A 9,662-nucleotide genomic window follows, 5' to 3' on the forward strand; every position below is an offset into this window, starting at 1 on the left:
ATTTGTGTTTTTTACACTTTATTTTCCTCTAATTTATTTATAATCACATATCACTGTGGGCCGAAAAGATGCTTCGTATGATTTCAATTTTTCTAAGTTTATCGAGGCTTGATTTGTTACCCAAGATGTGATCTATGCTGGAGAATGTTTCGTGTGCACTTGAGAAGAAAGTACATTCAGCTGCTTTTCAATGGAATACTCTATAAATATCAATTTGTCCATCTGGTCTAATGTTCCATTTAAGGCCTGTGTTTCCTAATTGATTTTCTGTCTGGATGATGTGTCCATTGATGAAAGTGGGGTATTAAAGTTCCCCACTAATATCGTGTTACTGTCAATTTCTCCTTTTAAGGCTGTTAGCATTTGCCTTATATATTGAGGTGCTCCTATGTTGAGTGTATATGTATTTACAATTGTTATATCTTCTTGGATTGATCCTTTCATCATAATGTAGTGCCCTTCTTTGTTTCTGGTAAGTCTTTATTTTAAAGTCTGTTTTGTGTAACATGAGTATTGCTACTCCTGCTTTTTTAAATTTCCATTTTCATGGAATATTTTTCCTTATTCTCACTTTCAGTCTGTATGTGTCCCTAGATCTGAAGTTGGTCTCCTCTAGACAGCATGTATATGGGTCTTTTTTTGTATCCATTCAGCCAGTCTATGTCTTTTGGTAGGAACATTTAATCCATTTACATTTAAGGTAGTTATCGATATGAATGTTCTTATTACCATTTTGTTAATTGTTTTGGATTTGTTTTTGAAGGTCTTTTTTCTTCCCTTCCTCTTTTGTTCTCTTCTCTCATGATTTAATGTCTATCTTTAGTGATATGTTTGGTTGCTTTTTCTTTTTTATGTGTGTATCTATTGTAGATTTTAGGTTTGCAGTTCTCATGTGGTTTTTCTATAACATTCTGGATATGAACAAGATTGTTTTAAGTTGCTGATGTCTTAATTTCACATGCATTTCCAATATCTTGCATTGGTACTCTCCTCTTCTCACGATTGCTGGTTTTGATATTATGTTGTGTGTGGATGATTTTTTACCTTTATTTTGTGTTTGCCTTTACTATTGAGCTTCCTAATTCATAATTTTCTTGGTTTTAGTTGTGGCCTCTTCTTTTCTACCTAGAGAAGATCCTTTTAGGATTTATCATAACTGTGGTTTGTTGGTGCTGAATTCTCTTAGATTTTGCTTGTCTGTAATACTTTTGATTATTCCATTGAATCTGAATGAGATCCTTTCTGGGTAGAGTTTTCTTGGTTGTAGGTTTTCCCCTGTCATCACTTTAAATATATCATGCTACTCCCTTCTGACCTGTAGATTTTCTGCTGAAAAATCCACTGATAACCTTAGGATTCCATTGTATATTATTCGTTACTTTTCCCTTGTTGCTTTTAGTATTTTTTGTCTTTAATTTTTGTCAGTTTGATTAATATGTGTCTCAGTGTGTTCCTCCTTGCATTTATGTTGTATGGGACTCTGCCCTTCCTGGACTTGAGTGACTCTTTTATTTCCCATGTTAGGGAAACTTATGGCTATAATCTCTTCAAATATTTCTCAGGCCCTTTCTCTCTCTATTCTCCTTCTGGGATCCCTATAATGCGAATGGTTTAATATTGTCCTTGATGTCTCTGAGACTTCCCTCATTTCTTTTCATTCTTTTTTCTTTGTTCTGTTCCGTGGAAGTGATTTCCAACTTTCTGTCTTCCAGCTCACTTATTCATTCTTCTGCCTCAGTTATTCTGCTATTGATTTCTTCTGGTGTATTTTTCATTCCATTTATTGTATTGTTCATCTCTGTTTATTCTTTAAAACTTCAAGCTCTTTATTAAACGTCTCTTGTAACTTCTCAGTCTGTGCTTCCATTCTTTTTCTGAGATCTTGAATCATCTTTACTATCATTACTCTGAATTCTTTTTCAGTTAGGTTGCCTATCTACTCTTTATTTAGTTTTTCTTGTGGGTTTTTGTGTTGTTCCTTCATCTGAAACATATTTCTCTGCAGTCTCTTTTTATCTGACTTTCTGTGTTTGTAGATTCCTTTCTGCTGGCTGGAGGACTGTAGCTCCTCTTGCTTCTGGTGTCTTCCCTCTGGTGGGTTAGGTTAGTCCTGAAGCTTGTGGTGGCTTCCTGATGGGAGGAAATTGTGCCTGTCCACTGGTTCATGGAGCTGGGTCTTGTCCCTCTGGTGGGCAGGGCTGTGTCAAGAGGTGTGTCTATAAGTGGATGTGAGCTCAATATGGCTTTAGGCACCCTGTATGCTGATGGGTGGGTCTATGTTCTTATCTTGCTGGTGGTTTGGCCTGAGGTGTTCCAGCACTGGAGCCTGTAAGCTGTTTGGTAGGGCCAGGTCTTGATGCCAAAATGGCAATCTCTGATAGAGCTCACACTGATCAGTATTCTCTGGGGCTTCTGCCACTAGTGTCCTTGCCCCCACAGTGAACCACAGCTGACTCCTACCTCCCCAGGAGACCCTCTAAGATCATAGGTAGGCCCACCCCTGGCTCCTATGGAGTTACTGCTTTGTGCTGGGTCTCAGTGAATGTGAAACCTTGTGCATACCCTCCAAGAATCGAGTCTGCTTCTCCCAGTCCTATGGAGCTCTTGCACTTAAGACCTGCTGGCTTTCAAAGCCAAATGCTTTGGGGATTTCTCCTCCCAATTCCAGACCCTCAGGCTGGCGAGAGTGACATGGGGCTCAGGACTCTCACTCTTGTGGGAGAACCTCTGTGATATAATTATTTTCCAGTTTGTGGGTTGCCCACCCAGAATGTATGGGATTTGATTATGTCACAAAAGCTCAGCTCCTTCTATCTCGTTGTGGCTTGCTCTTTTTCTTTGAATGTAAAATATATTTTTTGTAGGTTCCAGGTTTTTTTTATTGAAGGTTGTTCAGTTAGTTGTGATTTTGGTGTTTTCCCAAGAGGAACTGAGCTCAAGTCCTTCTATTCAGCCTTCTTTCCTGGAATTTAGGGGCTGCTTTTAGTTTGGATGCTTGCTGCATCCTTCTTCAGCATGTGCTGGCCATTATCTCCTTGATATGGGGTGTGCAGGTAAAATGGCTCTTGCATGCTCCAGGGTACTGGGAGTAGGGCCTGACACCTGCTCAAGCATTTCCTATAGGCGGCTCTTCTCCACACTTTCTCAGGATAGCAGGGGCAAGGCCTGGCACCTGCTCACAGATTTCCTAGGGGAGAGCACTATCTGCACCCTCCTGTGACAGCAGGGGCAGGGCCTGGCTGCCTGCTCACTGATTTCCTAGGGGTGGGCGCTATCTGCCCTCCCAGGACAGTGGGGGCAAGGCATGGCCCCTGCCTGAAGATTTCCTTTAGGCAGATGCTATCTGTGCCTTCCCAGGAAAGCAGAGGCAGGGCCTAGCGCCTGCTCGCATGTCTCATAACAGTGCTGGTGGCCACCTCTGGAGTCCATGATGACTCAGTGACTTGTGCCCACCCCCAGAGCTCATGTAGGTGGTGTCCTGTTGCCTGGGAGTGCTCACAGGGAAAGAAGCTCTTATGGTGGTCCCACCCCTCTCCTCATTCTCTCCCCAATAATGGCACCTTACCTCTCTGGCAGGCCCAGGCTTCTTCCGAGTACACCATCAGTTACCACAGCACAGTCTCCTCAGGCTGTTTCCATGCAGCCAACCCTGATCGTCTCCCTGGATCTGGTCTCTGAAGCCTGAGCTTCAGCACCCAGCACCCACCTGAACCAACAGATGAGTGTCTTAGTCTGGGGATCACAGGGAGGCGGTGCTGAACTTCTGTGCAGGATACTTTCCATTTTGCCTTCCACTAACCAGTTGCTGTGCTCTCCTCCTAGGCTCTGAAGCTCCTCCTCCATCCAGTCTTGTCTCCCCACCAGTGAGGAGACTTCCATGGGTGTGGGAGCCTTTCCTCCTTCACAGCTTCCTCCCTGTGGTGCAGGCACCATTCCAATTCCTTCTTTTTCTTTTTCCTTTTGTCCTGCCCAGTTACGTGGTGGTTTATTTTGTTTCTTTTTTTTTTTGGAAGTCTGAGGTCTTCTGTTGGCGTTCAATAGCTGTTCTGTATGAATTGTTCCACTTGTAGATGTATTGTTAATATTTTTGTGGGAGAAGGTGAGCTCCATGTAATACTCCTCCACTATCTTGATCCCCCTCTCTGAGTTACTTTTTTTTTTTTTGGCTGTTATCCTTCGAATGGAGGGAGATACAAATGCATTAGTGCCAAAGAATGCTTTACATACTCATTAGCATAGTGATTAATGTTAATTGAGGGATACACAATGTGTTAAACCTCAAAAACTACAAAGTTTCCTGCAACCTAAGATAATGGAAAGGCTCCTTCTTAAGTTTTTACCCACCGCCTTTACTTTTAAAGTTCTAAATTGTATATTGAGAACTAAAAAATAATAGGCTAGTTTCAGCTGTGGTTCAAGAATTCTAATGAAGCTGTATGGCAATGACACTGGGACTGTGAAGTTTCCCCAAAAGGGCTTTCTAGATGACCACAAGTACAAACTTTAAAAGTATTTCCAATAACACATAGGCAAGTTGAGTGGCTTAATAATTTAAATGCCTGGAAAGCAGCTAAGATGTCTCGTCTTAGAGAATTTTAAAACATGGTATAAGTACCATTTCTGTCCTACAGAGAAACTTTTTAAAGCATGGACATAACTTTAAGGATACCGAGGAAACATCAATAGTTTTCATAAAACTTCAATAAACACCCCAAGGCATAAGTGTTCAAAACAGCCTATTCACTAATATGTCACTGCATTATACTTTTAGAGGCATAAGTATGCTATGCTTGCAGTGAGAGGACATTTAATTTATGCCTAAGTGGCAAGTTCATCTTCCATTTACACAGGATGCACCAATAACACTTAGGATAGTGAATAGTTCAAGTACTACATTTCCAACATGTCTTGTCTTTTGCTTTTTGATTACTCAGCACTGGGACTCTACTGCCTGTAGTTTTTCAGAATATTTTGAAAGAGACTAGGACTACCCTGAATATAGACTTCAAGCAATATTGAACCCTTCTGAAAGAGCTGTCTAGATACTTTAATAGTGATGTTTAGAGAAGGGAATAAAGACAAAACTTGCAGTAACTGAGTTTCTTTCAAAAGAAGAAAAATAATGTTGAACCTGGCATGTAAGCTAAAATGTTTTGTAATTAATGTCAAAATTTGCCAGGATTGTTAATACATATTTTGGTAAGAAAAAAACACTATATTGGCAAGGTTAATTATTTGTGTGTAATATATTGTATATTAATGAAACAGAAGAATTCACCGGTAATGGAAGAAAACCCACAGCAAGGGAAGCATCCAAAGAAGGGCAATCAAAAAGTTAGGTAAGTTTACTAGCTTTAGAATACACAACACACCTTAATTATAGAACTATTTCATTTTTAAAACTACAGTTTTTTTAATGTACTTCTAATAACAACCCCATCTAAGGAGCCATGGAAGCTTATGAAGAAGACCTAGCCACTAAGATGCTGTGTTTCTAGTGTAGGGGTGAATTAATGCTGCTATAAGAAGAAACTGAATCACCTCAGCATCAACAAACAGACTTTTTCTTTTACACAGTAACACATAATTTGATGACATTATTTCTCTTCATTAGTTCAAAATTAGGCAGGAAAGGAACTACATCAGACCCAGAAACACAATGATTTGGCAAGCCACAGTCACTCAGCTCATGGATTTGTGATAATCTGCAGAAAATTTGCTTGACTCTAGTACTCCATTTTTTCACATCTGTAAAGGAGTTCGATACAACCTTTTTATTAAAATCAACTTTAAACTGCAAACAGGCAAAGAGATCACGAACTGCTGGGGGGGCTGTAAAGGTCTGGGGGAAAGTTGTGTTCCTCCTGTAGGGGCCAATTAAGTAATACTTCCTTGGCCTTCTTTCGAAGTAGCCACTTGTTTTCTCCTGAAGATAACTGGCTAAAATTTCCTCTCTTCTTTCCTGGCAAGACCCAGTCAGCTGTGTTAAAGCGAAACCAGAAAGTGGCCGAGAGGCTTGTAAGCTTTTGTTTGCAAGCTCTGTCCTTGGTAAGAGGCACTTCCTTGGAACATCCCTCTTTGCATGAGGGAGTAATGAGCCACTCTGACAAGGGACTGTTGTTTATGATTTAGAAGGAATCAGCAATTCTAGAAGAAGCCATTGCCTTTGGTGCCTTAGCTTGTTCTGTTGCCTCTTTTCTGAATGGACAGGGCCACATATTCAGGGAATCTTTATGTTTCCCAGGTTCAGGTTTTGGTTCCACAGGCATACCATTTTCATCCTTTCCTTCTTTCTTCAGAAGCCATTTACACAGAGCTTCCTTCTCACAAGTTTCATCACACATGCACTCTGCAAAGCTTATACAGGGCTCATTGGCTTTGCAGACCTCCTCTACTTTATATGGGTCTTGATGGTTCTGAACAAGCCAATCCTCAGTAATCACACTGGGAGCGGACATGGGTTTCTTGGACTTCAAGTGGTTATTCAGGCACTTCAGACTGACCAGATTTTCAGTCTCCACACCTTTGGGCAATTGGTACAGGAATCAGGCTTGACAAGCCAATCATACACACTGTAGGACTCCTGGGAACGCCTGGAACAAGAGCTTAAACTTCTCACTGGTTTCACATCTGCCATTCCCAGACTTCTCAAGCTTATGGGATTCCTGGGGAGTCACCAGCCAATCAGAAAGGTCCATCTCATCTTGATCAAGAAGCCCTAAATCTCCAACCTTTTCAGTTTCAATGGAGTAAGAACTGGTAGTAGAATAGCTGTTACACTTTTAGCAACTTGGTTTTTCAGAAACTTCTTGTTGCCGACTCTTGTGGAGCCAGTTTTCCAAGCCCTTTAGGTTGCCCCAGACATTACTGAAGAAATTTCAGGCTCTGGCAGAAGTCTGACTATTCTCCAAGGTCTGCTTTTTGGGTGATCCAGTCCTGGAGATTGGTGCTGGGTATGTAAGGAGCCTGGTGACCATTGGCAGGTTTGCTACCAAGGAGCCATTCGCTGAGAATGACAGCTGTGGTGCTGGATACTGACTTCTGCTCTGACAATGGTATATAGCTTCTTTTCTCCAGGAAAGGCCCAATATTTGATGAACTAGCATGAGCCATAAAATGCTCAGGAATTTCAATGGTCTTGAGAGACCCAAATATGGTGATGGCCTGGCGCAGGGCAGTTATGTTGGCTTCAAAGAGTAGGACAGTGGAATCTTTAGGTTTGAGAGTCAAACTGCCCAGTCTGTCCAGGCACACGGAGACTTGATTGCGATCTAGCAATCTTTGTTTTGGGTGCAATCCAGTTGATGAATAAGACAACTGAACTGGCCCAGTAACCAGTTAAGCTGCTGGGTCTGCTGCTGAAGTGCCTTCTCTTTAAGCTGATAGATGAGATCTATCTGTTCATATACCCACACCTCACAGCTTTGAAGGCATTCCAGATGACGACTTATGCAGCTGTGAATCTGGACTTTGACCTCTCACAAGTTATCTTTAATTTGCTGTTCAACCCAGAGAACTCCACCAATAGCAAGCTCCAAGTCCCTCTGTGCATCACAACACCTCAAAAGGGGTTCTCTATTACTGGAGCAACCTCTCTGGACCTGTGAGGTACTCATTCTTCTCCCTGTTCCATCTAACGCCAAGTAAGGCATTTCTAGTTCAAAAGCAACAGTGACTCATGCAACTTTCCAGGTTTCCCAACACTTCCTAGAAACACAGTCACCCTAAGAAACCTGGGTCCCATCCTCCCTGGAAGCCACAGCCTACCATTCACTCTCCACTTCAGAGCAGGCAAGGGCACCACTCAGTACACATGCACACGGCTCTGGCTGCAGGGCCCATTCTTGGCCCAGCAAGGCAAGCCCACCCCGTGGGCTCCTGCTGTGGTGCTGGGCTGCCGGAGGTAACTCGCAGGCCAGGTCCCTGCCATGCCAGCTTCCTGGCAAGCAGGAGGTTGCTTTATCCAGGACTGGGGTAAGGAAGGTCCCTGAGCCTGCAGGCTGTGCCCCGCCCCTCCCATGCATCTGGCAGTGGCCCATGGGCAGAATTAGGATACTTTTATATTTCCCTTTTGATTTCTTCTCTGACCCATTGGTTCTACAGAAGTTTCATTTAGTCTTCACATATGTGTAGATTTTCCACATTTCCTCCTGTTGATTTCTAGTTTTATATCATTGTGGTCAGAAAGGACTGTTGGTATGAGTTCCTTCTTCTTAAATTTGCTAAGACTTGTTTTGTATCCTATCACATGACCTATCCTGGAAAGTGTTCCATGTGCACTTGAGAAGAGTGTGTATTTTGATGCTGTTTTATGGAATAGTCTACATAGGTCTAAGTCCATTTTGTCTAAATTTATGGTTCAATTCCAACATTTCTTTGTAGATTTTCTGAGTGGAGGATCTATCAGTTGTTGATACTGGGTTATGAAGTCCCCTAGTACTATTGTATTGCTGTCTATTTCTCCCTTTAGACCTGTTAGTGTTTGTTTAACATAATTAGGTGTTCTGATGTTGGGTGCATATATATTTATGATTGTTATGTCATCTTGATATATTGTCCCTTTATCATTATATAATTACCTTGTCTATTGTTACCATTTTTGGCTTAAAGTCCATTTTGTTTGATATGAGTATCTGCATTTTCTTTTTGTTTACACTTCCATGGAATATATCCTTTTATTACAGTAAGTCCCCTATGTATGAACCTTCAAGTTGTGAACTTTCAAAGATGCATACATGCCTTTGCATGTCAAATCACGTAAGTTAGTTAACGTGTCTGGCATACACTGTCACATGTGTGCATTCTCTACAAGTAGTTGTGCTTTTGTGTACTTTACTATTCAGTACTGTATAGAGTATGGTAGTATAGTGTCTTTATTTCAAGCCCAGGATGTCTGGAAGCAAGTGTAAAAGCAGCGGTGATGTAGCTGATACTAAGGAGCACCAAACGATAATGATGGAAACAAAAGTGAAAATAGTTGAGAGAGTGGAGCGAGGCAAAAAGATAGTAGATGTCGCTTGTTTTTATAACATGAATCATTCAACCATCAGCACGATTCTAAAGAACAAGGACAAGATCATGGAACATGTGAAGTCTGCTGTGCCAATAATGTTGACAATAATATTGATGAAGTGTACAAAAGTGATGGAGGAAATGGAGAAACTTCTCAGTGTGTGGATGCAGGATCAGCATCAGCATAGAGTCCTGCTCAGCTTAATGCTGATTCAAGAGAAAGCTAAAAGCCTTTATGAAGACTTGAAGAATAAACACAGTGAAGAATCAGAAGGCGCATCTTTTAATGCCAGCCATGGCTGGTTTCATTGGTTCAAGGCTAGAGCCAACCTTCACAACATAAAAGTAAGTGGCGAGGCAGTGAGTGCAGATATGGTAGCTGCCCAGGAATTTCCTAAAATCCTTCGAGAAATTATTGATGAAGGCACATATTTACCCAAGAAGGTTTTTAATGTGGATGAGACAGGACTGTACTGGAAGAGGATGCCAGACCAAAGTTACATCAGTAAGGAGGAAAAGTTTTTGTCAGGCTATAAAGCAGCAAAGGATAGGCTAACTCTGTTGTTTTGTGGCAATTCTTCCGGTGATATAAAGCTAAAGCCTCTCTTAGTTAATCATTCAGAAAACCCAAGAGCCCTTGAAAACATAGC

General features: G+C 41.6%; 1 pseudogene across 1 annotated transcript; it reads right to left on the reverse strand.

Annotated features, from left to right (window-relative positions):
- Positions 1 to 764: 764 nt before the first annotated feature.
- On the reverse strand, positions 765 to 7,652 carry LOC309620358 (nuclear receptor coactivator 4 pseudogene; annotated as a pseudogene). The gene has a single exon. The product of its transcript is annotated as a nuclear receptor coactivator 4 pseudogene (transcript).
- Between the last annotated feature and the right edge of the window lie 2,010 nt (positions 7,653 to 9,662).

The sequence above is a fragment of the Balaenoptera borealis genome (genome assembly GCF_965194805.1).
Source record: "Balaenoptera borealis genome assembly, chromosome: X".
NCBI lineage: Eukaryota > Metazoa > Chordata > Mammalia > Artiodactyla > Balaenopteridae > Balaenoptera > Balaenoptera borealis.